This window comes from Aythya ferina, assembly GCF_964211825.1.
Source record: "Aythya ferina genome assembly, chromosome: 13".
Taxonomy (NCBI): domain Eukaryota; kingdom Metazoa; phylum Chordata; class Aves; order Anseriformes; family Anatidae; genus Aythya; species Aythya ferina.
The window spans coordinates 2,261,513-2,279,087 of NC_140311.1; the positions used below are offsets into that span (position 1 = coordinate 2,261,513).

A 17,575-nucleotide genomic window follows, 5' to 3' on the forward strand; every position below is an offset into this window, starting at 1 on the left:
TATTATATACAGTTAAAGAATTTCTGGTATAATTAAATTAAAATTTGTAGATAAAAATGAGATTGTACAAAGACTGGTGGTATACTGCTACGAGGATTGGGCTGTGCTGCATCCATGACAACAGGATGGAAGGTTGCTTTTAATACTATTATCTTACATACCCACAGCTGAATGCTAATGCAGCTATACTGAGGAAATCAAGTTTCAGATCTGTATCCACTGAACTTACATCCACTAGGCAGGGAGTTTAAAAGCCAGGCTAGCATACAAAGACTAATATTATAGCTCTGTCAACTCCCCAAAGGTCAGATATTTCAAAAGGTATACACAAATATTAATTGTCAGGTAGTTCTGTATGAAGACCAGAATTGAAGCAAAAATCAGGTTTTGTGACCATAATTTTCTTCCAATTCTATTTTATAAAATGGAGGTGCAGAAGAAAACAGAGAAGATTAACTCAGATTAGTTTATGTTCTGTACACTGACACACGATGATTTTGTTTCATATAAACATTGCCTCAGAAAGGATTTTACCTGATTCTCTCAATGAAGAAGACAGAGAGAAAATGTGTGGGAAAGCAGCTGGGCAGCCTTACTTGCCAGTGGATACCAGCAGTTCAATTGACCTGTCCTTAGTCTGACTGAGGAATTCAGATGCTGATTTCAGCCTGCCCTGTGCCTTCACAAGGAGTATGTGCAACTCACTATCTGCCCAAGCCCCTTCTACAGACATCGTCTCTAATTTTCAATTCAGCTTGTTTGGGACTTCAAAATATTTTGCTTTAAAATCATTTTCTAAATCAATTATTATTTTTCAGGATAGGCAGCTAGTTTGATATTTCCAAAATCAAAGAACTCTGTGAGGATCTTTGTGAGCTGTCTTGTAAAATCAATGCGTTTCTTCCTTGTTGGTGCCAACAAAATCAAAATGGTTCAGTAATTCCCCAGGCTAAGAAGCCCTCTAAAGCCTTGTTCTACCAGAAGTGATATTGTGTGACTGGCAACACTGATCCATCTTACCGAAGGTGACGATAGTCTCACAAACACTTCAGGCTCTCTTCAGTGCAGAGGCAATTCTCAGACATCCTTATGCTATCTATTTTTTATTCTCCGACCTCCTACATTTCTGAATGGAGAGCTACAAGCTATTTGAGCTACTGACCACTTTCCTACAATAGGCTGTAACCCATTGTTACCTAAATCCAAAACCAACTTATTTATAAAACATGGGCTTTAACCTGTTATAGTCTGCACAATTCATCTTTATGTGTGGCATAAGATTGTTGCTTGCTCTGTCTTGTTCAATCTCCTGTTGTAGTCAAGCAGGTGAACACTCCAGCAGGTGAAAATGATCCTTTTTTTTTTTTTCCTTGAATGTGTTCATAGAGTTACTGCATGTGAAATTAATCTGAACCAAGGGAACTAAAATAAGGAAAAGATGCGTTTCTGGCAAAGTCTCTATAACAAAGTCTACTTGCAGAAGACTAAGCCAGCTATCACGGAAATGAGAATTCACAAACAAATCACTGCAGAAGTGCAGTTCCAGAAGGTTTTTTGTTGTTGTTGTGTTTCGTGGGTTGTTTTTTTGCTTGTATCCACAATAGGGTGCAGAGTATCCTCCCTGATCAAAAACGCAGCTTCAGTTGGACAGCAAAAAGATGCTTCATTTAACAAAAAGTATGAGGCAGTAACAATGCTCACAACATTGAAAGTGTCTTCTAAATGACTGAAAGACAAAAAGTTGTAGCATTTTATGATAGTTTAATTGAAAAAAAAGTATTAAGTTGTTAGTGGAAGTGTATTTAAGAAAAGCCCCACATGTGGATGTAATAAAAAATTAATCCTCAGTGCACTGGAAGTCCCTAAGGATGAAGAATACATTATGAAGTTACCGACTGTCCCAGATTTTCTTGCTGCTTGCCTCTGCTGACAACAGTTGTCTTTTCATTAGAGTATTTGATATCAATTTACTCAGGCACCAGGGGCAAAAAAGGATTTTACTTTCTTCATCTGAAAGACACTGATCCACAGAATTAGTACTTTGAACAGATGCCAAGGTAAAATAGTGACATGTTTTCTAAACTAATAACCACGGGTGGCCACAGCAAATTGTCCAAAGCCTCTCAAGGCTGCCCAGGCAGCTACTGCTCTCCTGAATTTCTGATGATTCTCATCCGGTCAACATCTCTAAATGTAAAGGTATCTCCTTCCAGCCAACAATTGCTGTGGTTCATATTGCTGAACTAACCCCCTGAAGAAACATCACTATTTTTAAGCTGCTCTTTCAGACAGTGCCCATCCTTCTGCAGCAGAGAATGCAAGGGAGTAACTGCTCTAAATTCATCTTCAGATGAAAATCCCCTAAAAGAAGTTAGCCCCCATTTAGGCATGAATTTAGCATTAAATTAACTGCGTGTGATGGAAGAAAGAAATCCAGAATGGGTGTCTACCTCACTTAACATGACAAAAGAGTTGGCCACCTCCTGCTTCTGCAAGGACTTGCAGTGCAAAATGGCTGCAGAAGGCTCCACCTGACCAGCAATGCCCCAGGGGGCACAAGGCAATCTCACAGTTTGTTCCCAGCTGACTTGGCACATGGTGAAACCTTTTGTTGCAGAAAGCACTGACACCCTCTCAGACCATGTGAACCTTCGCCCAGTTCCGCCCACTGCGAAATATTTTCGCAGACTTTGGTTTCTTTTTCAAAACCTTTCTGCGAGCGTTGATTATACCAAGGTTTTATCAGAGAAGCCCTTACAAGGGATGAAGGGACTGATTCTGCACATATGAGGGACCCAGACCCTGCTGCGAGCCCTGGCAGGGAGCAGCCGTGGCGGAGACACCACAGGCCTGCACCCTGCGTGCCCCCAGGTGAGCAATCAGCTCACTGCAATGGAAGGATTGCCTCTGGACTCACAGCAAGCAGAGGCTGTGCTCTGCTACAGCCAGAAACAACCTGCACTGGATGTTTAAAATTAGGTAGCAAGAATTTCCTCCACAGCATCACTGCATCTTGGTAGAGCAGTATAAAATGAAGGTGGAAACCCAAGAGCACCAGACACAAAGCCCCTGTTTATCAGCAGGACACTGACACAGAAGTACGTGAGACACTGTGCTCGGTACATCTCTGACCTACAATGATCCCTCATATACAGCAAATACCAGTCAGCATGTGGGCTTGATGAAGCTAAAGTACAAAAACAGTTATTTTTATCAGAAGTCTTGGGGGACTGAGCTGAGACAACTGATATATTCCAACAGGAGCCACCATCACATCACTTGAGAACAGTTTCACAGAACATTTCTGTCCAGTTCCAAAAACAGAAAGTGAAAGGAAATGCAAAAGCATCTGATTTTGCTGCTTATCCATCATTTTTTTTATCATATTGCTTTGATGCTCATATGAGCTTCCTCACTCTGAAATTCCCCTCTCAGGGCAGGTGTGCTGTTAATCTGGTACAGGATGCAAAAACCAGCCTGCAAAAGTACAAGACACCAAGCAGAGCTTCCCCTCTGATCTTCGGCCACTTGACTGCCTTTACTGCAGTTTCAGCAAAGGCTGAACACAAAGCACCACTTTCTGCCCACAGGGGAAACTGCAAACGCTCATATTTAATCCCACAGCCATTTTGAAAAATGGACAAAACCCCAAAACATTAATCCAGGATCATTCCTATGAGAGGCTTTGTCCTCACCACAAGCCCTGCTGCAGGACAGACAGACACACAGATGCACAAGAAGGGCAGTGATAGGTCCCTGCAGTCCTGGGGGGCTCAGATGGGGGGTACGGGGCTGAACACACCCCCAGCCTCATTACCCAAGTGCCAGTCCAGGCAGGAAAAACACACAGCAATCAAATATGTGCAGACAACACATCTGGGAGATTTCATTTCAGCCTCAGTTCTCCATTGACCGTTATGCTTCGTACTTTTTCCAGTAAATTCTGCTTTTTGGGAAAATGATACACTGAACAAGTTTAGCAACTTTTAAAAATAAACCTTTGAAGAAAGTTACTAATTCCAGGAGCCAGTCTGAATGGCTGGAATAAAAATACTCAGACCCATATACTGCTTCCTCTATTTGAATAGTTTGGGTGTGCAGGCATATAATAGTTTGAATATTTTTATTATATGCTTTAAGAATATATACATGATTTGGTATGATTCATTTGTATTTACTTCAGAAAAAAGAAAAAAATCTGAGGTCATATTGTTCATGAAAAATATCCTATTTTCTCTGTCCAATTTTCTACTAGTTTTCTACTTGTCAGTAGTTAATTCTGTCTTCAACTCAGGTATTCAGTTTTGATTTAAAACGGTCTTTCTCGTGTTTTACTTTTCTTTTCCTTAAACAGATATTCCTTTTTTGCCAAAGACTCACCAAGAATTATTTATAATTCTACCACTAATATGGAATTTTTACAAGACAGGCAAGTTACAGGTGAGATAGTCTGCTGCTCAAGCTGACGCTGAGTACCTTTGAAAAATCCAGTCTATAAACAACATTGATATTGTTACAGCATCATAAAATCACAGTCAAGTCCTGTAAACATGGAAATGCTCAAGTTACCCATCTATCTGTGTCTGCAAAAGCAATCGCTTGTTGATGGTGTCGCCATCAGAGCCATGGCACAGCTCAGCCTTTACAGATAAATTTCTTTTTCTTCCCTCGCATATCTGTAGAGACTTGGGTTTTGCAGCTCTAAATTAAGAGGTAAATTGAATTCAATTACAATTCAGATACGTTTTTCCCATTTTTGACCAAGTCCTTATTTTTAAATAATTGTCTGATGCTCTTTTCTCAGCATTGTTTGTATTGTGGAGCAGGGCTTTCCCTCCTTCATCAGCTCCATGGCAAAAATCCCATATGGCACCCATGTGGCAGCATGTGGGATCAGGCAGAAAAGTGCCACATTACCAGTAGCAATCACGGCAGTAAACAGCACAGTGACACACAAAGAAATGAGTTCCAGATTATTTTTTTTTCCCGAGATGTGGAGAAAACATACGTATAAAACATCGCTTTTTTTTCACTGCAACTTGCAGCGGTGATGGGTTTCCAGCAATATGTTTACTTTAAGTCCCCCATTCCCCTCAGGAGGTTTAACATGTTGAGGTCTCGCATGACCTCGGCTCCCAGCCACATCACTGAAGGTACCCAACGCGTGATGCTTCGTAGCATAAGATCTAAAGAGCTGGGAGAACACATTTGCTTCAGCCAAGTTACCACAGTTGAGAGCTGTTTGGGTTTTATATATACCCTTTAGGATTCTCTACATTACAGGGGGAAGGGAGCTATATAAACATACTTGGAAAAAATGCATTGCTCACATTTTTTAAAGGCTGCCTCAGGCAGTTATAAGTTACATAAAGTTGCTCCTGTTCCTGTTGCAGTTATGCCAAAGTTATCTAAGGTGACTAGCACAAAATGACAACGCCAAACTCCAAAAACAAGGGTTTCTAAATGGGGCCTTTTCACATACACAAAATCAGAATATAACGGACAGCCCACAAACAGGCATGATTTCAAAGTCTCACTGTAATTGTGAAGGTTATTCTAATAACTTTTAAAAAAAATATACATAACATCTACACTCAAAAACAGAATAATTACTTGTAGATTAGCAGTCTGAAAGAAAGTATTCTTGTTTCCAATAGTTGCTTTTATGGACTTCATTTAGCCTGACACTTGTGTAAGAATGAATATTTGGCTTTAGTAAGTATTTATTCCCTACACTCATGGCTTCTAGAAATCCCTCAAAATACATTACATTAGCAAGAGATGATAAAATGAAAGAGATTCTGGGGGAAATTACTCGCTTTTCTGAACATTCTCCTTCCCCCACACACATTCTCTATTTCCCACACACAATTTTAAGACACTGTGATACAAGTTTTCAGGAGCTAAATCCACAGGCGAAATCCAAAAGAAAGTTCATTTTAAAATAATCAAGACAAAAATAAAAGTCTCCCCTAGCTAAATACAACAGTAAAAAGTTGTCCATCCTGTGTGTCTTTCATGAGAGTGAGAGAGAAAGAGAGAGGAATGATTAAAAATGTACCAAGAGCCATGAATGCCATTTTACTGTCATTTCCTTTGATTAACCTTCACCTGACCTCAATCCCTTAGGCAATTTCAGTTTCTTTTTGTTCTTCCATTTAAATTCTTCAGTACACCAGGTGAGTATCTCTCTGTCACTAAAGCACATGCACAGAGAGCAGATTGTTTTTGGAGAGGATTTCATAGAAAATATTTGCTCTGGAGAATCATTTGCAAAACCTTGAAAGGGACAGAACCAGGTCACATTACTCCAGAACTGAGATTTTACAGTCCCCGTGGCTTTATATAATGACTTTTTCTAGGTATTAGTTAAAATGTCATAAAGTGATCGGACCACACCAGTTTGCAAGGGATCTCGATGCTGCTGGCTGGTACAGACTCACCGATGCTGGCATGCTGGCAGCTCTTACAAACACCACTCTGCAGCTGTAATGGTGTCAGCTTCCACATGAGGTACAAAATGTAAGCAATTTGCCCACTGGAATGGGAAAAAAATGCCAGCATGAATAAAAGCTGAAAAATAGATTATAAATCCTTTGCAGAAGGATTGGATCCTTCAAGATTTGAGTAGAAATCATGAAATGTTTGCATAATTAGACTGTGTTCTCCAAACCTTAAACTGTATGTTAAAAAAGGACAAACTGGAAAAGGCAAAGAACATCTGCAGAAATAATATAACATCTATAAAATATGCTGACGATGAAATAACAAGGAATCCTGACCTATTCAGTTCTTCAGAGAATAAGGTAAGGGATGAGTTGATCATCATCCATAGGAATTGATACAATGCTGAAATATTCTGATAGCACACCTTTAGTCTATCAGGAAAAGATAAAAAAAATTCACCAATCAAATTAAGCCTAGAAGCAGAATGCACAGCTTTAGCTGCGAGGAACAACCAGGATCCCCTGGACAGCTTTTTTTAAGATGCAGAGATACCTCATCAAACACGGCTTTTACTATCATTCCAAAAAGCATTCTCCAATATAAAAGAAGGAATCAGTGTAGGCTTTGCTCTTCATTGCTGTCAGCCAAATGTGTGATCAGACTGGAGTCCTACTTGTTTCACATTATTCACCCTAAACAAATTTCCAGGATTAAAAAAAAAATAAGAATTGTACCAAACACAAAGTGTCAATATTTCTTGCAAACAGCCACACAAAAAGTTCAGGTTGGATTGATTGAAGTTTATAGGCACAGATTGCTTTGAAATATTCTTTCTTCTAGACTTTAAATTTTCGTTTTCTTGCTATCTGGAAAGGAAAAAATGAGATCAAACAAATGTGGTGTGTTTCAAAATGCTAAAACTGACTATCTAGGCAACTGCCAAACTCTACTATTATAAAGGAGGTGCTTCGTTAACTCTGCCCCTCTCCTGTTAGTAATTTTATCCCCACAAACTGGCACTTCCTGAAAACATGGAATTGCAACAGGAGAGTCCAGTTTATCCCAGTCATGATCCTCTTCTGATCTTAAAATTCAATAATATTCATAAAATAATTGAACTAGACTCTTAAAATTCATCAATCTTGAACTACATTTACACCAGGTCTACTTTCTTGTCAGTTGGAAAGGATACATAGAGCTAGTGGCACCAGCTCTGTGCATCAGACCAGGTTGTCTAATCTGTGACAGATTCTGCACATAGTTTTCCAGCACAATATCTCTGCTGAGTTCTAGTAAAATGGCCAGCTCCTTAATGACAGATGTACTCACCTGATAGAGTGCAATACTTAAATGGAGGAACAAAAGGATTTGAAACTGCCTTAGGGAGTGAGGTCAGGTGAAGGTTAATCAAAGGAAATGACAGTTAGATGGTATGCACGGCCCTGGAGATTGCATATGTGTATTTTGTAGGGAAATATTTAACTGCTTTTCCTCTATTTAGGAAGGAACCAAAATAAAGTGCATATATGAAAAGAAAAAAAAAAAAAAAAAAGAAATCCGTACATGCCTCTTAACCCAGTAGAGCTTGCATTGGTGCGATTCAGACTTGCCAGCTGAGAGGTAGAGAAAGCCAAATGATGACAACTGTTCAAGTGGTTTTGCTGTTATAAAATGTTTCACTATCATAAAATACAATAACACAGCTGAAGAGCTAGAGAAATTCAATAAAGCTGCTAATGAACAGAACCTATTACCTCAACTCTCATATACCTTGCTCCCATATTTATTCTCAATATTTAGTGGTCTTCTCTTAAAACACATGCTTGAGCTAACAAGGAAAAACTAGAGCTAGAAAATACTGTACAAGTCTACAGAAACTCATTTGTGTCCTGTAATTAATTTAGTTTGGCCATATTCCTGCTTCATTTGCATTTCCTTTCAATGATTTTCATGCATTTGGATTTTTACTTTCAGTGATACTTGCAAAAACTGGTTTTCAACTTGCATGCATGCAGCAAGTGATTTTTAAGTACACTATCCTCAAACATTTAATCATGAAATTATTCTAGTATTTGTCCTCAATTAACTGGGGAATTAAACCAATACTACATGACTTAGCAATCACAAACAAGTAACACACTTTGAATTCTGATTTTCAGTTTTGATTAGAAAACCAGCTAGTCAATAGAACTCATGAAAAATTTTGACAACTGTTTTTTTATTCTTCCCAAAGAATAAAAGGCAAAATTCACTGAATGAATTATTAATTATGAGTTATTCATCCAGCTCTACTAAAAACTAATCTGTTTCTTTTTTTAAGCATCAAAAAGGTCTTTCAAATATAAGTTGCAATAATGAAATATGGCAGCTGATCTTGAAATGTGCCCTTACCCGGTCTACAGATATGTAAAAGGTTACAGTACCAGAGTTATTAATCCCCCATCACTCTGACAATTGATTTTGAACACAGTCTGTTGCAGTCTTTATAATGCAAGATCATAAATGTTCAAAACTAATTTATTGCTCTTTGTTCCACCTGGCAAAAATATACTGTCAAATTGAGTTGTGCTGAAGCAAAGATGCAGATTAGTGTTTGAGTCTTATTTTTATTCTCATTTGTAAATTTCTTTGCAGTACCTGTGTGTGGTTAGAAGAATTCACAAAGGAGTAAAGAAGAAGAAGAGATTATACCATCTTTAATGAATAGGAAATATTTGTACAAACAGCTATAGGTGGGCTTTGTTTTGTTGTGTGTTGTTGTTTTTTTGTTGTTTGTTTGTTTGTTTTTAATTAATGGGTAGTGTAAGTATGGAGATTTGCCAGTACTGACATTTTTGGTTTCCACTGTTAGCTGGTATCTTCCAGATTTTTAGATATACTTATATAAAAGCACTTGTTCTGTGTACATATTTATATATGCACCAGGCAAGGATTCCCCACAAACCAATGAGGAATATGCAAAATCTATCATCCTACGTGTTTTTCTTTAAACTAGTAATTTCTATGGCAGAACCAATTCTATTCAGACTGAAAACTCCCTAACTTGTATTTTCTGTATGTGGCAGTTGTCACCGCTCATGCTCATGCTGGGTAAGTTTAAATTTCCAAAGAGGGACAAAGCAAAGTGGAAGGGAGGAGGGCAAAAAGGAAGAAGAGGAATTTTGTGAGGCAGTCCAAGAGAAGTGTGGTAAGGCAGGTATACTCCTGAGAACAAGAAAAGGAAAGTGAGCCTGCACCTGACCTCTGAGGGACGTTTCTGCCTGGACCTACAAACTCAGTACTTAGCCAGGGGAAGTTTAAAACTCTCCTTGCATCATCTGCAATATTTTTATTATTTCTGAGGCACATTTTTTCCTGCAAATGCATGCATTTTTATCAATAAACATGTGAATATCTGGAACCTCACAAGGTTTGAGAGAATAAAACACGTTTCCAAAAATATTTTCCTGTTTAATTCTTAGGTTATACAGTTTTTCTTGGTCATGTTCTTATATTTCATACACATTGCTCATTGGGCCTTTGGGCTTGTTGTTCACTTGTGCTATTTAGTTTCCATGATCCACTTTACACTGACGTAACACATTCTTTTGTAAAGATGAAGGGTTGTTTTTTTTTTTAAGGATCAAAAAGAATATATAACAAGGAAGTTTATTTTAAGAATAAAATCCTATCCAACAGACCAAGCATAATGGATGAATTGCAAGTTTTATAAAGCCAACTGCTGAAGCAGAGTACTGAAACACACAGATAAAAAAAAAATACACCAACAGACAAAAAAGAAAAAAAACACTGAGAGTTTCAGCATCAAAAATACACCTATCCAAAATTATCTGTATCTCACAGTCTCTGGTAATTTTTCTCAGTAGAAAGATGAACCTGTAAAATTACTGTTCTTTCAAAAATAACCACATAATACTTTTTTTTCTTTTTTTTTAAATGACACTTTTTAATCTTCTGTATTTTACAGTCCATTCTTACAAACTTCCTCTTTCCTTTATCTAGAGGCAGAATCATTTAATTGTCCTGGCAAGTTTACTTCTTTTGAATTATTATTTTTACCATGATTATGAAGAGGAAGCTATCAGTCTGTATGCTAGAACTGCCGCATTCAGGATTTGCCTGTATGATATTGAAATTAATTTCCAGTATAAAACAGTTAACAGAATAACCCTAGATAAAGGCAAGTGTAATATTAATTTCATTCTTTTTGTTGGCAATGTTGTAAAGTCCATTGCTCAAGTAAAGAGCACTTTCCTGAGCCAGATACAAATTAATTTTACTATTCTTCTTCAAATACGAATTTTAAAAGTCAACTAAAGGCTACAACAGCTTCAAAACATTTCAGTGATTGTTTTAATTACCTATCATACAGCTGTGAGCCTCTGAAAAAGGGAGGGGTTAAGAGAGAAGGGAGAACAACACCTGGTATATTAGCAGTTGTTTTTCTGACAAAGAAATAAAAGCAGTTTCTGCGCACTCGGACCAACCAAGAGCTCAGCAAAGTCAACACAGATTTTTTTTTGTCATCATGATAATGTCGTATTTTTATGCCAGACTACACATTCTTATTCTGTCAAGAACTGCTTTCATTGTTAGATAAAACCACCAAATCTCCAAACATTAAACATATGAATTCTGACAGCTCTTAAATCTTGCTTTTCAACCCGAAGTTTGTGCACAAGCTATAATAAGTTGCTAAAGGCACACATGGGGCTTCTTCTTAGGGTCTCATTCTCTTGCAAAAATGCTTCCTTACACAGAGCTACACAAAAAGGCATATTTTTGTCATCCCAGCCCCTAATAGAAATGGGATCTAGAGGCTACTAGGACTTCTGATGGCCTTTGACATCCTGGCTTCAAGCTCCTCAGCCATCAGTCAGTGCTGAGGTAACAAAAGATCGCTAAAATGTACAGTTGTCATCTCCATGCTACATCTGTTGGCTACGCTGTTAGGAAGTGTTGACCCCATCATTTCACTGTAAACACTGCCGAAATCAACAACAACAAAAACAGAAATGAAAAAGGAAACTGGATGTCAAAAGTCAGGTAGGAGCATTTTATTTGCACATGTGTCAGTAAAGATAGAAGGAATCGCTGAATTAAATTAAATCAAAGCAAACCTGCTAATTAAAACAGCTAAAATTATGTTTGTGAAGATGTGTGACTGGTTTCCTGCTTATCTGCAAATAAGCCTCCCCATAATATAAACATGTTTCTATCTCCACTTCATTTATAATAAGTCTTTAGGCAGATTGTAATTAGTATTTTGACTTTCTAATAGAAGATCTATTGTGTTTCAGGAGAAATATTTTTCCTGACCACCAGAACAGTTATTTCAGCTCCTCTCTCAAGGGTTCTCACCTGTTCTTCTTATGCTGGTCAAAGTCTTGTATCCAATTTGTCTGAATCAAATTGTTTGGGTGTGTGTCTGAATACCATCATCTTCATAACATATTGCTTGTAGTTAGCCACAAATGCAGGCATTGTATTCAGCTCCACCTACAAGCCAAACCAGAAATTATTACCAGTTTTACTTGAACTTACTCTGTAGTTTGCTTTTCATTTAACTTTGAAAGAACAATCAAAATGACCATGTTAGGGAGCAGAAGAACAGGGTCAAAACACAAATTTTGCACAAAGATGATACAATTTAAAAATCAACTTTTTGTTTCTGTTTTACTTATTCCCAAGTTCACAATGCATAATTTTATACAAACCCAATTACATAGCTCAGTGATTTACTGGCAAAGCTGGCCAGAAGAAATTATCTGGCTTTAGCTAATGTGTATGCCTATTTGCAATCAAAACAAATCCGTAGAAAATTTCAAAATGGTCACAAAGAAAAAAGCATCATCACAAATATATCAGAAGTGATACAGTAGGCAAGCTGCACAAAGTTCACCATATAGTATGTTTTCACAAACCATGGTTGCAAGTACGGGTTCAGTCTCTCAAACCATGCACCGATTACTCAATCCAGTATCTAAGGTTAAGCACGCGTGGGGTTTCATTGGCTTGGAAAGAACAGTGTCATCTTTTTGCCCTTTTCATATTTTTTTTCTAAGGATTAGTTTGCACTGTTAACGGATGCATGGGCTGACTTCAACAGGATTACTCAGATGTTTACTGTTACTCAGGAGTTTGAGCACTTTTTTCAGATTCCAGGCTATGAGGCATTAGGGTGCATGTGCATCATGTTAGCAAATGGCTACATAAATGTACTGAGATCTGATGTGGGTGTGTTGAACACAAGGATTGTCACCAGTACCGTTGCAATAACGTCTCTACATTACTTATGCTGAAAAGCATCTATGTTTTGTTGAAATTTCATAAAACCGTAAAGAATGCCCTGTAAAACACACAGGCTCTTTTTGACAGACAAAGTATAAAATGAAATTTCTAATCCAGAAATACAAACAAAAGGCTTATGACTTTTTAATTGCACAACAAATAATTTCAGACCACTGTACATATTTCCTTGAAATGACCGCTGGGCACAATTCTCAGTCAGAGATTTTGTTGGACATGGCCCAGAGTTCATTTACTCACTTAACTCAAAGCAATGGCCTCCTAAAAATACATCAAATTGCAAATATGCTAAAACCCCAATTTTGCTGTAACTGCATGTGCCAGCACTAAGTCCTACATCAATAAGAAACCCCACTGATGTCAGCATGACTTGTGACAACACAAGATTTCCCTCCCCCCGGTACAGCCATAAAACCGGATCCTTGGTGAGTATGTTTGAATTATGTGGATTATATATGATTAAACAGATTTGGATTAAATCACGGCAATGGGTTGGCTTATCAAGAACATACTGCTAGAACCGCATTGATGTACAGTAATCAAGGTGACCCTATAGACTTATTACAGCCCATAGCAAACTCTGATCAGCTTCTCTGGATGAGGATTTTTAACTCAGCGAAGATCAGACTGCAAGATGGAAGGAGTTAAAATGCTGCTTTCCTGATGAATAGTTTTCATGCCTTAAAATTATGATCCAGGCAACAAAGAGCAATCTTTCTTGCAGGGGAAGCCAATCTCAGCTAAACTCCTTGAGCTCTGTTTCATTCATCAGGATGGAAAATATGTCTGACTGTGCCTTGTCCTAACATGCAAGAAAATCCAAATACAAGAGAACAACATCTGAATTAAAAAATCCACTAAAATCCCACCCAATCCAAGCTCACCCTTCATTACATCATTGCATTATCTCACTAAATTTTAAAAATGTGTTCTAAATATCACTATGAAAGCTTACTTTTTATTACTATGGTTAGTCGTCATTCAACCAACGAAAATAGCCTATCATTTCTTGTGTAGATTTACAGTAGGGTTAACCATAAATGACAGGAACAAATTTGTTCCTCGGTGGAGTAGCAAGGATGTAGTCACAATAACTTTCAGCTAACTAGAGCTGTTAACTCCAGAAGCTTCAGGCTTTGAGGTTTTTAGACTGCTCCCTAACCAGGCTGCTGCTACGATGCAAGGGCTTGAACAGCTTGGAAGTGTGTGTCTTGTGGATGCTGATACACATACTCATATTTAATATGGGTAACATTTGGGAACCATAGCTACAGAGGTCATTCTGAGGGTAGGGAGTAAAAAAGACCTAACAGACATAAAAAGGCAAAAAGACCCAGGCAGCCAAAGTCGGGGGGTTTGGCAGAGTAACAGATAAACGAATCATCAGCACAGCTTTCCTGCTCTGAGCCTTTCAGATTTCCATGCACAAACTCATGCCTCTCTCCTTTGGATTAAGCAGTCCAGAAGTTCCTGAACGCATATATAAGTTTGAAGAGAAAGAAGGAGAAAAAGGGAATTTAATGACAGCAGTAATACTTTCTCGAAGTTCACTCGAAGGTATACATCAGCTCAAAAAGATTTTTAGCCCAAGATAACACATAAAAATTTCAAAAGGCTTGCTGGGGGTGGAAAGCTGTTATATAATGTATTAACACTTCAAATGGTTTGTACTGCATTGTATCTCACATGAACACATGTAGTAAACATGCTCTGAATCTCTGGGTCAGCCACATCTGCCTTCAACGACCTGTCTTATGCAGTCAAGCTGTGGGGAAGCCACAACTCTGGAAACTTGCTCCCCTTTAGCATCCATCCCCTGAACAAGTCCCCCACCCTGGCCTCTCCTCCACCAAAGACATTTTTAGCAAAATTGCTGTGCAGCTAATTACATTGCCATGGCATCCAAGTACCACACAGTCATAAGACCTATTTCTCTTAACAACCAGAAGTTAATCAGGAAACATCCTTACATTTGGAGAACTGAGGCACAAGGTCAAGTAATTTATCCAGGATCACTGCAGAAGACTGACCAGAAGGGACTAGGTGCCAAAGCAGCTGCATGACCACATAAATACCCCCACACCCTCAGAGCTGCTTTCAGGAGACAGTGCTGGGGCTCCCAGAGGAAACCTTGAGCAAACAGAGCCAAATAACTACTTGTCAACTGCAGTTGGCAGCCTCCAGCTGTGCCACTGGCCACTGCAATAAAACTAGGCTGAACTGACCACCCCTGGTCCTTGCCAGCTTCCCAGAGTGTTTTCTTCTTCTCACCCAGGCAGAACTCACCTTGCAGATGGGAGCAGTGCAGATGCCCACTGCTGAGCATCGCAGACCACGTGGCTGTTTGCTCTGCACCAAATTCTGTGGCAAACATCAGGGAACTGGGATTTTCTGTAGTGCCAACTTCACCAGTTCTCTCACCCTCTTTTGAAGCAGGAGCTGTGCCATGTGTTGCTCGTATGGCCTTCCTTGACTGTGAGCTTCCCATACACAAGGGTGTGAAATGAGCTATCATTTGCTTCTATTTCCCATCTATTTCCCACATGTCCTAACGTGTGTGACCTTGCCTGAAACTTGACTTGTCTGAGGCAGCCACTCCACTCCCCGTTAGCTCCTCTAGAGCAGTGCACTAACTTGAAGAGCTATTTTCTCCGTGCTATTCCTCCATGCAGAACAGAATCACTTCTTAGTTCTAATGCCTCTCACCGAGTTCTCTTATCTATTTCCATTCGTTTCTTCTAACAGACTCTTTAGTCACATCTGTGCTACTTGATGAGTTTGGTCCTGACTTACTGCAGCCTGTTGTTGGTAGGCCTATTACTTCTATTAGGTCAGTTTAAACCTCGAAGAGTTGTAATTCTCTGATGCTGCTGTCTCTCACTGCTCTGTTTCTTGTGTATGTGTACAGCATTTTCTCCAGGTAATTATTCCAAAGCAACCACAACAAAATTAGCAAACTGAAATCTGGAGTGGAGGGTTTGAGTCACACTTGCAGAAGGTTCATCCAGCTCAGCCCCACCTCAGATCATACCGCCAGCTCAACAAGCTCAGTGGTAGAAGCAGGCTCAGCCACAGCCATTTGACAGGCTCTTAATTTATTCAATTAACATAAATTCACAGTACTGCTTCCTGAACCTGTCAGCCAGCTGAACTAAACTGAACTAAGACAACCAGCTGAATGCTATGATATATTCTGCCAGCAAGCTAGCTCCCCATATAGAGCGGATGGCCACTAAGACTGAAAGAGGGCTTCAAACAACCAGGAGAGAAGGTTTTTGGCCAAAGGTGTCACCCATTACAGAGCTAGCTTCTGCAACAAAGCTAGTTCAAACGTTTACCAAAAATAATAATAATAATAAAAAAAAATGTCATGTTGTCAGTCTGCTCTAGGTGACTCTACATGCAGTAGCAGACAGATTATTTAATTAATATCAGTAACAGAAGCAGTAGCCTATAATCATAAAAGGGAGAGCTGAAACCACAAAGAACTAGGGTTTTGCTGTAGCACAGCGACAGTGGGTTTTAAGTTTCCAGTTCCTCTTCAATGGTATTTTTAGAGGAATAGCAGTAGGCCAGATCAATTCATGAATAGTCAGCGGTGGACAGTGAGAGCAAAGAAACCCCTGCTCCTGACAGGCAGCATCAGCACTTGAAGCTGCAGAAGGAATAGCTGCCTGGCTATTCATTAGAGATGGGATTTGCCATACACACTCCTGATGCTCTGTTATGCAAGGTAATGCTACGTGTGTTCTCTCCTTCCACAGAGACTTAGTGTAAAAGCATTCATATTTAGTTCTCCCATCCCCCTAAATCTCTTCTACAAAGGACACTGTCACCACCAAAGCTCTGCAACAAGGAGCGTTTATATATCTGACAACCTTTAAACCCCCAAAGAAAGGAAAAAGGAAGCAGTAAAGCTCTCTGAAGAGCTCTTTGGTGGAACAAGCAGAATTATGAGCAGCAGGAGAAATATGAGTAATTAAGACAACAGTATACCTATATCTTACAGCTGACAGAGTGAAGCTGCAAGTTAGCTCTGGGCAAGGCATTAGCAGAGGAAAGAACTGAGCAGGCTGTTTCTAATGTTATTGTTGAAAAGCCAGCCCGGGAAAAAGGCTAAAGGGACAATTTCATTAAAAAGAAGGAAGTAGGTTGGCTTGAGAGAGCAGTGAGATGCAGGCTTGTAACATTAAAGGAACAGGTCAACAGCTATCTGTAACCAGACAAGCAATCGTTTTGGGAGTCAGCTAATGTGGCACTCTTACTGTTCTTAAAAGAAAATGTTCTTAAATTATCTTCCAGCAGGCTGTATGGAAAACTAAAGCTGCAGAACTGCACTGCAGCACCAAACAAAACACAAGGGCGGATCGAGGCTGCAGGGGAGCAAAGGGGAAAAGAGACAACTTTTTTCAACAAAGAGTCCAAAGCAGTTGCTGATTTTGGGCAGCCGACACGTGGACAGAGCCGGGGCAGCTGCCAGGATGGCTGTTCACTGCTGCCAGCGATGCAACCGGTGTGTCACCGCGTTAACTCGGGCACAGGTGCCCCGGCTGCAGGGCTGTTAGCTGTGCTGTGCCGTGCTGGATCTCTCCCTGCTGCAGCTTTTTTGACAAGTGCATAAACTCCATTTCCCTCCTTCCCGCGGCCCCGTGCAAGGCACGCTCCAGCGACTCCCCAGCTGGCAGAGCGCTCCTCCACGGCTCCAGCAGCATAGTTTATAGCAGCCCCGAGGCTGTGTTTTCCATCTAGTATATATAAGTGAATTAGTGCAAAATTTGAGCTTGCACAAATCACAGAGCCAGCTCGCAGTTTGTCATGG

The 17,575-nt window shown here is 39.5% G+C and overlaps 1 long non-coding RNA gene across 2 annotated transcripts in view; it reads right to left on the reverse strand.

Annotated features, from left to right (window-relative positions):
* Positions 1-15,780, reverse strand: part of LOC311443968 — a 61,214-nt gene extending 45,434 nt beyond the window's left edge. Inside the window, exons 1-3 of one of the 2 annotated variants that reach the window (XR_014697595.1) lie at positions 15,043-15,780; positions 11,809-11,946; positions 10,136-11,432 (exon numbers count right to left, since the gene is read on the reverse strand). This is a non-coding gene — a long non-coding RNA (uncharacterized lncRNA). Of the gene's footprint in view, positions 1-10,135; positions 11,433-11,808; positions 11,947-15,042 lie in introns of those variants that run through there. The other variant, XR_014697594.1, reaches the window with a different exon arrangement.
* Between the last annotated feature and the right edge of the window lie 1,795 nt (positions 15,781-17,575).